Source organism: Microcaecilia unicolor, chromosome 4, assembly GCF_901765095.1.
Source record: "Microcaecilia unicolor chromosome 4, aMicUni1.1, whole genome shotgun sequence".
NCBI classification, from domain to species: Eukaryota; Metazoa; Chordata; class Amphibia; order Gymnophiona; family Siphonopidae; genus Microcaecilia; species Microcaecilia unicolor.
In genome coordinates this window covers 128,099,118-128,112,222 of record NC_044034.1, presented here as the reverse complement: position 1 = coordinate 128,112,222, position 13,105 = coordinate 128,099,118, and positions in this window count along the sequence as shown.

Below are 13,105 nucleotides of genomic sequence, written 5' to 3'. Positions count from 1 at the left end.
ATATCTGCAAAACCATACTGAAGAGGATGTAAATTAGTGAGTGTAATACTCTCAATCATGTTAACAGGTAGCCTCTACCCTCAACACCAACACAGATATTCTAAAAGTTCTAAAGCAGAGGAACTAAGTGGGTCTAAGTGGTCATACGTTCAGTTCCAGGAGGGCAAATTTAGTGAAAAAGGGAATGGATACTGTATTTTTACCCTATCCGGTATCCTGTTTATTGCTATATACGCATGTCCTTGGGATTACCTCTTCACCAAGCAGTACGTCCCGGGAAGTGTAGAACAGGTAGTCTCAGACATAATGGATTTACCTTGAATGCTAGCACTTACAATGGTAAAACCAGCATATAATTGAGGCTGGATAGGGTAATTACATAAACACTGGAGGTTGCAGTGTAGTAACAGCACACATTAGTTTTACATCTACAGGCTCTCAGGCTTGTTAACTATCGAAGGGTGACACATCCATCTTCTCTACAGCACATCTTCTCTTCAGCACTTACCTATACATAAGAGTGTTTTCTTGCATTTATGTCACCAGTATTCTTTATGGGGTATCATCAACAGTATTCTTTATGGGGTATCGTCAACAGTATTCTTTATGGGTATTCATGGCAAGAATGATTGACACACTGGTTATTTGTATTTTGCTCACATTTGGGGTAGACAAAGAGCTTTATGAACATAAGTCACGGCAATGGTTCTTACTTTTCAGTTTGGTTCCTTTTACTAAAAATATACATTGCTGCTACACCGAGTACTGTCACCAGCACAGGAGGTCATCATTAGGCACATAATTGATGCTAGGTAAGGTTATTATACCAATACAGCAGATTACACATAACCTACGATCAGGCTGGTTAATTGTTGAAGGAGTTCACATTCAAGTAATCTATAACAGTTGACTCATGACGTTTCACTATGCACCATATAGTGTTAAGACAAAAGGGTCGCTTGCATGTGCAGTTGATATTGCACTCTCCATAGAGCCCAAGCCACTTACTTAGATGCAGTTCGGTGTGTCAATTGAAGGTCATAGGAAAGGTAGTGGCGTGACCCCTTTCCCATATGACTGTGACAGCTCAGTTTATGGTCCCATCAGGGTATAGCATTTTTTGCATTGCACCTTCCTTTTATGAGAAACTATCAGTGGGGCAAGTTTAGGGCACATGTGGAGGGATTACACACAGAATTTCTTCTTCAGGCAATAGTGGGTATAGTAATTTCGTCCACGTATTCTTGGTTGGGTGAGTATAGAATAAGATACGGGTAGCAAAACTACTATCCTATTGTTCTGGACAGTGCAAGTTGGGTCCCAATGGCATCCTAATGTATTGCCGGGCCACCATTATAGATTTAACTACCCACTATGCCAGTATGAGACGAGGTGCCCGTATCAGATGAGCATGACCCTTTGACTTTATGGAATGCGGAAGCGCTCTGCATCACAGGACAGCACTGCTCAGGTTTAAGATATATTACAGATGTCAAATCAAGTGCTGCTCATGTTTAAGATACAAATCAAGCGCTGCTTATGTTTAAGATATAATCAACTACAATTGTCAGATAATCTTCACATATTTGAAATGGCTTAATGGCTGGAATTATAGGTGCCAGCTTTGGCTGTAACACATATATACAAGTCACAAGATGGCAGGTGCACATACTACTACTACTTAACATTTCTAAAGCGCTACCAGGGTTACGCAGCACTGTACAATTTAACAAAGAAGGACGGTCCCTGCTCAAAGGAGCTTACAATCTAAAGGACAAAAAGTGCAGTCAAACAAATTGGGACAGTCTAGATTTCATGAATGGAGGTGTAATGGTTAGGTGCCGAAAGCGACATTGAAGAGGTGGGCGTGCATACAGGATGCTGGTCCAGCATAAGTTCCTACTAGAGGGAATGCGCTCCTTATGCCAGAAGGTTCTGACGAGCCTCAGGAGAACATATAATGTCATGAGTGGGAGAGAGACATGGGGACGGAGGCAAGTGTGAATTAAAACTGTTTGGTTTGGAGCACAGAAATGCACACCAATTATTACCACTGATTGGTTTGGGGCACAGAAAGACCCACTGGTGAGGTGTGGTGCCAGTTGATTGTCAGTTGTAACATTACCTGTGTTGGCAGTCATGACGAGCTGCAAGAGACTCACACGGCAGCAGTCTAACAAGGGGCAAAGAGTGAGTTGGATGCAGTAGTGTGTATAGTTTGGACAGATCAGTGCAAGATCTAGCAAGGCTCTACCAGGGAATTATTTGCAGTCCAGCCATAAGTGTCAGAGTGAATATGGCCGCAGATAGGATGGATTATGGTGGAGGACTGCGACAAGTGAGGTTTCACTGTCGCGGTCTGTGGTTGTGAGTCCTAGCCTGAAAGAGTACACAGCACTATGTTTCAGACCAAAGCAAGGTCAAAGGTCAAGTGATTGTTGTCCCATGCTAGCAGTGGCATGGATGATGTCTAAGATCAAGGGCAGTTCCCCTCTTGTACGGAGGGGGGCCAGTGCCAGATTAGCAGATGATCAGCGGAGCCTACCTCAGACATGGACGGAATGGGGAGGCTGAAAGCTTCAAGAAAGAGAGTCAATGGGTATGAGAGGGAAGATGCATTTACGACAATCCCTTGAGCAAAGCTGTGATGTTAGCGCCTGGGCATGTCCGCGGTATATGCCCCAGGTGGAGCAAAAAGCTACAGCGTGATTATGGCAAAAAGAGAGAGAACTGTGTTACTCAAAAAGGCTAGGCCACTTGCCTCAAATGCTCTAGATAGAAATCGAGTCATATATTTGACTGTTTATTACTGTAAAATGTATACATGATTGGAAATTGCTTGCTATTGTGAATAATTCATAGATATAAATTGTAGAATGCTGCGGTCACAATAAATTCCACTTTTTATCGGATAACTGGTCAAGTGTGAATATATACTGTGCATGGTCTGGACTGAAAGGAGAGTGCTGAAGTGCCACCTGCCCATTTTGTGAATGAAGTGTTTTTTTCCTAACCATGTGAATGAATCATCCTGAAATGTGCAGAGGTGCTGAGCATTGTGTAATTGTACAAAAACTCACCAAATGTGTAGTGATATCTAATTTATGAAATGTGCAGTGACGGAACTTTCTCCTTTAAAGATGGAAAATAAAGCGTACTGAAGCAATTCTTAATTTCATATGTGATTGTTTGAGGTAAAAGCATTGTATTAAAAAAACTTAGTTCACGAACAGCCGCCAAATTTAGTTAAGTGTCTCTGATACATTGTTACAAGCTTATAAAAAAGGAAAGCCGAGCATTTGTGCTTGAATGAACCATCTTTCAATCTAGTAGTTAGAAGGTAAAGCTCCGCATTATATCCATTGAGAAAAGTTAAATTTAAATAATAAACCGCATTGTGTTGTAGAGTGCAGAGACAACCATTCAGATTATAAAACGCCACCAAAATAAGCTTTTCTATAAAGTACCTTGATGATAATGATAAAATACTCATAATCTCATTCACTTTTAAAAACAACATAATCTCATTCACTTAAAAAAAAAAAAAAACACCACCAAAATAGGCTCTGCGAAAAGTGTCAACCGCTATTTCTTAAACATACCAAACTTAACCGCTGCATATTATTGCAAAAAAAAAAAAAAAAACAACCTTATGAAATTCTACTTAGGGCTCACTTTACAAAACAACAGATTAGGCTACTTGCAAGCTCCACTGTCATCATAACACTCTATAAGTGATACGATCCATCCTTTTGAAGAGCATTGGTACTAAAAAACAATCCTAAAATATTTAAATGAAGGCAGTGGCTTGACTATTTTATAAAAAACGTTGTTTTCGTCTTACTGAAAAAGGGATCGATGAGTTCTTGCAGCGGGTCTATATAAATAATTTTAAAATAATAAAAAATAGGACTTACCCCTGCACATATATTCTTAGCAAAGATGGTCCCTTTGAAATTAAGTCAGTGAAACAAACAGTATTGCTCACTATAAGTACTGGAAATCTTGATGACATTAATGGTGACATCTTTTTCTACATATGTTTATGCTCAACAAAAAAATCAGTAGGTGGCAGGAAATGTCTTATATGCATCAGTTTAATCCATGCTATGTGAGGTGAATGAATCTTATGGTGGAAACTTGAAAATTGTGGACATGATAGGCGAAAGTCCCTTTGTAATTTAATCATTGAATAAACCAATGGTGACACTGATTGATTAAATGTAAATGTTGTCACTTATAGTGACATTATGATGACGTCTGCTCTTGCGTTTGTTAGTACTAGTGATGATGTTTGCTCTTACCTGTGTTTGGAATTAAAGAAATTGTCATTGAAATGCAAGTAGTGTCTTGTGTGCATTCATTACAAAGAACATTATTAAATCTAATGTAAGGTGAAAGAATTGAAGATCCTGAACATAACAGATGTTAATTTGCTTATCACCTTCCATGCAAACTATATAATATTATGGTTTTCAATATTGATATTAATGGTTTTTAAATACAATACAAATACAAATAAATATTAAAATTTATTGACGACGGCATCTAAATATCACAATGCTAAACAGATATATGATGTTTAGACAAGTTGTCACATAGGAAGAAATGTATATCCACCAGGATAAACAGTTGTTTCATGACGGTGTTGATACTTGGCTATGTCATGATAGTGTTAAAGCTGTTTGAGTGTTCTTATGCCAATTTACACATACAACAACTTCAATATTTTCAGCACCCTGATTACTTCAAACAGGAGGGGGTAAACATATATCAGTAACGAAGCACCCAGCTCCCTACATATTACTTATTCACAAACAGTAGTAGAAGATTGTTATTGGATCAGTCAGAACCACATGCTACCACCACATTGGCATTATGCTTAAGCCAAACTATTGATTTGGGTGGGCATGTAATCATCATCAATCCATCTTTGCAATTTTGTATATTTTTTGTATACATTTTTATATATACGCTCAGTTTCCTAAATGGAAAAACACAACGGTACTTAGCGCCATATGATTTTTCTTTTTAATCCCAGTGTTCCATAAGATAGTCCAAAATCAATCAGGAGACTTTTCTTATCAAGTTGGAACGATGACAATTACATGCCCCCAGATCAATAGTTTGGCTTAAGCATAATGCCAATATGGTGGTAGCATGCAGTTCTGACTGATCCAATAACAATCTTCTACTACTGTTTGTTAATTAGTAATATGTAGGGAGCTGGGTGCTTTGTTACTAACTTACACATACAGGCACATTAATATCATGTCATTATTGATAAACATATTCATATTTGTAATGTGCAAACCATATTATAAAAAATATGCTACAGTGTTTAAATGAAGTCATACTACATTGAAAAATAGACACGCAAAAAATAATAATAAAAATGATGACACATTGATAAACTAAACCATTTGGTATTTATTAAGCACCTAAGGAGTACAGCTATCATGGCTTTGCTCAATTATGAAGAGGGTACAGCATTATTGTAGTTGATTACAAATTAACTAGAAGACATGGATCTATTTCGTTGCTGAGACTTGAAGGAGAAAAAGTGTTCATCTGAAAAATGCATCTCTTTTCTTTCCGTAACAGCAATGAATCCACATCACCTCCTCACCATGGGGTATTAACAACTTGGTAAAGGAAAAATCTGAGATTGGAAAAAGAGTGTGAGTATTCCATGCAGTGCTCGACAAGTGTGGCAGTGAAATTGCTTCTTTATATGTTACTTCTGTGTTCTCTCATACGTGTTTTGAATTTTCTTTTGGTCTTGCCCACATAAAGTAGTAAACATTGGCAGATGATGGTGTAAACAACTTGTTCTGTGTTACAGTCTATGTAATTTTTTAACAAATAAGTCTTACCAGTGCATGTATGTTGATATTCTGTGATGTCCATTGAAGAACAGCAAACTAAACAACCACCACAGGGATGATGGCCTGTCTCTGAATGGCTTGCCTCTGAGTTAATGTGAATAGTGAGGTCTGGTAGTGTTGATGGAGCAATAATTTCTTTGATGTTTCTTCCATGGGTGAATGCTAAAGTCATTTTCTTGTTGTGAAACATCGGTGGCCTTCGAGAATATGCCAATTCTTGTTTAATATCTTCTTGGTATCACCTTGTCAGCATGTGGTTGATGTAAGCCTTCTCTGTCTTCTGCCCTTGCTTTGAAGAAACCCTTCTTGATGCAGCACAAAGGATAACCTCTGTCTTGAAACCTTTTGGACAATAGCTTGAATTGTGATTCAAAATCTTCAAAGTTAATACAAAGTCGCTTTAAGTGCAAAAATTGAGAATAGGGAAGGTTAGCCTTAAGACTTCTGTTATTTTAAACTGTTGAAGTGTAAGAAATTATTCTTGACTGTTGTTTTTTTTATAAATTGAAGTGTCAAAACCATATCTATTTTTCTTGATGTTGATATCTAAAAATGGAATGAATTTCTGCTGGTAGTGCATGGTCAATTTGAGATTTCAATGCAATGTGTTGAGCCAAGCATGGAAAATATGTAATTTCTCAACACTTCCTCTCCAAAACATCAAAATATCATCAATGCAGCATTTCCATAGCCTTATTTCCTATTTGAAGGGATGTAATTCTAAAAATTATTTTTCAAAATGTGCAACATATACAATTATAATGGAGGCCATTGTCGCTCCCATGGTGGTCCCTTTTATTGGAAACGGAAGAAATTCTCCTTTAATGCCAATTTGCTAACTGGATGATGAAGAAAGTAGGCACTCTCAATAGTTCAGTTTTATCATTCGGAATGTCGGTAAGTATAGTAAGTGCTTTGTCCTAGGGGATGTTAGTATATAAACCTTCAATGACATACCAAAATTATGTTTTCAGTATCTCCATCGAATTCATGTAGAAGTTGAATCACATGGGAGATACAGAGGAGTGGCAAGAGAGACAGGTACGAGGAAAGATGCCAATCACGCCACCGACAGGGGTGGGGGTGATTAATTTTATTTATCCACGAACAATGTTTTTTTAATCATGACAAATGGCACATTAATCACAGCCCTAATATTTACTAATAGAAGTTTAGAGAGAAAATCTATTTAGAATGGTAATTCAAATCAAAAACAGGTCCATAACAGCTCAGGACATGCATGGAAACATCTAAAGAATTGGCTAAATGTATTCACCTGATTAAGCCTTCTGATTGGAATTCATGATGTCACTAGAGTCAGTTTTCTTGGCAACAGTGTTTGTTACAATTATGGAGAAGGGCTTGAGATGTGAATGAGAGCAGAGATATGTTGGAGGTACTCTTACTGAAAGAGATGTGTGAGTAAAGAGTGAGAAGGTGAATATAAGAACATAAGAACAACCATACTGGGTCAGACCAATGGTCCATCTAGCCCAGTATCCTGCTTCTAACAGTGATCAATCCAGGTCACAAGTACCTAGCAGAAATAGTAAGAGTATGGCATGGCATGACAGAATTGACAAGGTTGGAAATTTTTCCTAAGATGTATTACAGGAAGATAAGTGCTTAGTGTATGTCAGACTAGATTTTTGGATTACCTGAGAATAATTATATGCTGTTTTATTACTTGGTTACAAAAGTTTAATTTAAAAAAAAGTTTTGAACAAGGTCAATATTGAATTTTAAGCCTGTTTTATAAAAGAAAGCAGTTAGTAAAGGCATGGGCTATAAATTCCTATGTACAAGCTATATACTGCTATTATATTATGGAAAGCTGACAAGAGACCTGCTTACAGTTAGGCACCATTTGAAAACAGAGGAAAGCCTATTATGTCCATACGTTTAAGTCTGAACTGGCAGAAGAGGCAGCTGTGTGTGACTTGAAGCAATATTGAGAAGTCAGTAACTGGAAACATAGACTGTACTGAGGAATGATGTTGGGAAATGTTCCTGTGAATGATAGAGTGAACTGAGCTGATTTAAGAGTCACTTCATTATAATAGGGAAACAATAACAGAACAGAGTCTGAATTTAGAAAGGAAAATCAGTTATCTTTTTTTAGAATGGGACTTACAAAGTAATAATACTACAGAGTGCTAACTGCATAAAAGAAATCAGATAGAAACAAACAAAGAATAGGGTTTTGCATTTTGAGTTTATAAAGTGAGGAAGCAGTTTCTGGAAAAGGACAGCAGAGAAAAACAACTGGAAAGCCCATGGGCCCCAACACCAAGGAAGAGAAAGAACTATTCAAGAAAGAAAATAGATAAGGGACTTTTCAATTTCTTCAGAGAAATCACAGGCAACGTAAAAAGGAAAAAGTAAAGGGGAAGAGAAAAAGTAAGACAGAAAGAAAAGAAAGATAATATTTTACTTACCTGAGTAAAGTCCAGAGTTCTGGGGTATCTAGGACCTGTAAAAGAAAATATAACAAAGAATCAGTCCTTAAACACCACAACTAATGTTCTAAGGAATGTTTAAGGGGAAAGGGGAAATGGGACTTGATATACTGCCTTTCTGTGATATTTTGCAACCCCATTCAAAGCGGTTTACATATATACAGGTACTTATTTTATACCTGGGGAAGTGGAGGGTTAAGTGACTTGTCCACAGTCACAAGGAGCTGTAGTAGGAATTGAACCCAGTTCCCCAGCATCAAAGTCCATTGCACTAACCACTAGGCTACTTCTCCACTCCACTTAAGTGAAGTTAAAATTCATTTCAAAGACGAAAACAATATACTAATCTAACAAATTGGTGTTTTGTTGAAGTGATCTTTGATTCACTTGGAAAAAACAATTGTAAGAATTCAGTTGAGTTCAATATTGCATGTTTTTAAAGTTTCAGCATTTCGCACAAACTGATTTTTTGCGTGAGCTAAAAACACTAGTACACCTTAGTAAAAGACCCACTTATTGTGGTTGGTGCAATAACAAATCTTAGCACTTTAATATTAAAAGCTTCACATATGTTCTATTATATATTGTGTTGACATTGTAAGTAGTATACTATTTTTACTGCTGTAATCGTCTATTGCTGATATTTGTTTTAACCTTACTGTACATCACCTAAAGTGAATTGAAAAGTATTAACAATTTTAGGGGTCCTTCTACTAAGGTGCACTGAAAAATGGCCTGCCGTAGTATAGATGCGTGTTTTGGGCGCACACAGAATTATTATGTAGCACACCTACAAAAAACACCTATTTAAAATTTTTACCGAAAATGGACGTGCGGCAAAATGAAAATTGCTGCACATTCATTTTGGGTCTGAGACCTTACCGCAAGCCATTGACTTAGTGGTAAGGTCTCACAAGGTAATCAGGCGGTAATGGTCTACACAAGTCAAATTCCACTTAATGCGTGTAACTGCCGTTCATCAGAAAATAAAAAATATTTTTTAGATGTGCGTAGTGGACGTGCATCAAAATTGAAATTACCGCAAGGGCCATGCAGTAATTTGGCAGTAACTCAAATTTGGCACACATTGGGTACGTGTAGGTGCCTACGCAGCTTAGTAAAATGTCCCCTTAAACTTAACACTCTCAACAACTGAGCAGATGAGTGAAGTCTTTTTTCAAGCAAAGTTAAATCAGCTAGTATATGCCTAAAATTGAGCTATGTATACGCACCTCATATTACTATGAGCATAGTAACATAGTAGATGACGGCAGAGAAAGACCTGTATGGTCCATCCAGTCTGCCCAACAAGATAAATTCATATGTGCTACTTTATGTGTATACCTGACCTTGATTTCTATCTGCCATTTTCAGGGCACAGACTGTAGATGTCTGCCTAGCACTAGCCCCGCCTCCCATGTTCACTTCTGTATACTATTTTTAGGATGCAGACTTATCCAGAGGTTTCCATAATAATTTAAATTATTTAATGTGGCCCACCATCTGGCTGCTTCTGCTGCCATTTCTTTCAGTCAGGTTACTTTAGAATGTCACACCATTCTTGTGCTTTAAAAATGTCTACTGACGTTTGCTACAGAATGCCTAAACAAAGAAGGAGAATAGCGGTCAGAGCTTCCCCGCTACCTCCCCCCTTACCTGGTCCAATCGATCGCTTTTTGAGACCGCAGGGAGTTGTTCATGATGGTGGAATGCCTCCAGTAGGAAACGCCGGTGAACAGGAGATTTCGGCTTCCCCCGGCTTTGAAACCACTCTGAGCCCCACTGCACGCACTCCACCTCCCCAGCCGATAGGCGCAAGTTCCTTCCTCTCTGACTCGACAGGGTCCCCCTTGGAAGGTGTCACGGGCCTAAAAGAATGCCAAGGAGAAGCTTCATTTACATCTGAGGAAGGACTGGAGGACAGTTTGCCCGTAGAACCGCCGCGGAATGAGGGGAGAGGAGCTGAGGGACAAAGTGAGAGCCGTGAGCAGTCTTCTGAAAGGTTTGCACTTCCTAAAGAGTTAGTGGTTAAACCAAAAGAAGTGACTTTAGATGCATTGTGGGATTTAATGTCTAACCTGGGACAAACTTTCTTAAATCAAATTAATGATGTTTCACCGAAAATAAAGTTCTTAGAAGCTGACTTACAAAAAAAAGAGGAAGAGATTAAGACTTTAAATGATAGAGAAAATGGACCAAAGGATTATGAAGTCTGAAATGCTACAACCTACAATGATAAAAGACTTGACAAATCTCAGACAGAAAATGGAGATATTTGATAATTATACTAAAAACCATAATCTGAGATTTGTTAACTTTCCTAGAATTCAAAATGTTGTTCTTCTAGAGATGTTAAAACGTTATCTTCGGGAAGTTTTGAATATACCAGAACAGAATTTACCACCATTCTCCCAAGTATATTATATTCCAGGGAAGAACTTGAATCAAGAGACTGAAAAAATAATAGATGTTTCTCTTTTGCTTGAGACCTCTGACACTCAATTAGCAACAGCCGCTACTTTGGTGGCGACAGTTGCATTATTGCCCAACAAAAATTGGATTTTCCGTTTGTTTTTCCGAAACAAGGACAAACCTTTTTTAGGTCTTAAAGTATTGTTTTTTCCTGATGTCTCTAAGGAGACAAGAAGACGGAGGAAACAATTTTTGCTCCATAGGCCTGAAATTTTGCACTTGGAGGGTACCTTTTTTTAAAGATACCCCTGCAAGTGCATGGTAAGGCTTAGGGTAAAGAAATATGTATTTACAGAACCTGCACACGTATCGACACTTATAGCCTTAGTTAAAATGGAGAAGCGTTAAAGAAAGGAATAACTCCACTTAGTAGAGATTGTATTATCCTGTACATTGTTTTTTCTTTTTTTTTCTGATATATTTTTCTCCCCTAGATTTCCTAAAATCTTGGATCCTCATTTATGGACTTGAGTGTCAATTATTTTTTAAAAATGTAAATTTTATTTACTTTTTTTTTTTTCCTATAAAAATTACTTGTTAACTGACACTTTCTTATACAAGATGTTTCTTGTATATATTGATTAAATGAATAAATAAAATAATTAAAAAATGTCTACTGACTCCTGATACAGACTTGGAGCCCTGTTTAACTAAGCCATGCTAGAGGCATGCTAGCATTTTTAGTGCGCGCTAAACACTAGAGACACCCATAGGAATGTATAGATGTCTCTAGCACTTACTGCGCGCTAATTTTTAGCTCGCATCATGTGCGGCTTAGTAAAACAGGCCCCAAGGTTGTATCAGGAGTCAGTAGACATTTTTAAAGCACAAGAATAGTGCCTTAGTAAACAGGGTCCTTGGTCTTTCAACTTATGTAATTACTTTTTAAATATATGATTGTTTAATATATGTATTTATGATTATTATTTTGTTTAATGAATATCACATTCATATCACTATGTATTTGCATACAACGTATATTATTTGGTTTAATATATGAATGATATTTGTATCCCTGCTGTTTTGGTACACATTTCAATCAAGTAATTATTTGTACAATTAGTTCTGTTTTGGTTAGTATGTAATTCCAACCACATGTATTTCATATAGTTTCCTCTTTAGGACCCATTACATAGGTCAGATTTATATGGTACAGTCAGACCTCCTTTTTTCAGTACATGTGGAGGGACGTTTTGCTCTAGCGGCTCCCGGTGCGGCAATGCCAACAAAACCCATTCACTTTGAATGGACTCCATCGGCATTGCTGTACAGAAACCACTAGAGCATCTTGATGAAAGAAGCTCTAAATCCTATCTTGGACATATTGTTGAATATATCCAAAAATCAGGTGGCAAACGTGATTTTTGAACAAAAAACACCTAACCTTTTTTCGAAAATGGCCATTTGCTAGATGTTTTTGTGCTCAGTGTGTCTATTTTTGGGGGGAACATTGTTGGAAAAAAAAGTCCAAGAGAAAAATGCACAAAAACAAGCCATTGGGATGTATAGGGGGCCAGCGTTCTTAGTAGATTGGCCACAAAGACATCCCAACAGAGCAGTGGGGCACTCTAGGAGGCATTGCAGTGGACTTCAAATAAAAGGTCCCAGGTACACATCTCAACATTACCCCCTTTACTGTAGAGTTTTGGTGGGTCTTTGACAACTCATAATTTACACAAGTGTAACAGTTAGAGTGGGATATGGGCCTGTGTTCCCTTTATCTACAGTGCACTGCGCTGACCACTAGGCTACTCCAGGGACCTGCTTGCTGATCTAATAGGACTGGCCATAACATCTGAAGCTGTCATAGAGGCTGGTAAGTACAATTTTTTTCATATCTTTGGGGGATAGGGGGGTTAATGACCACTGGGGGAGGAAGGGGGTCATATCTTAATCCCCCTAGTGGTCATTTGGTCATTTAGGGCACCTTTTTGTGACTTAGTCATGATTGAAACAGGTCTAGACCAAAACATCTAACTTTTAGCCCTGAATGTTTTTACTTTGTTCCACTATGGCAAAAAAATATCTAAGTTTTGGAAATGCTCAACTCCAAAACACCACAACACGTCCCCTTGGGATTTGAACGCACTGCATAGAAAACTGTCTTATAGATTTCGAAAATAGTGATCTGGATGTTTTGACAAAAAAATCCATCTGTGCCACATTTTGGACATATTTCTGTTTTGAAAATGAAAAAAAAAAGAAGCAGTAGCTTTCAAAATAACTCCAAGATGTGCAAAATGTCACTTTACTCACCACTAAAAAATATAAATACGTAGATAATTA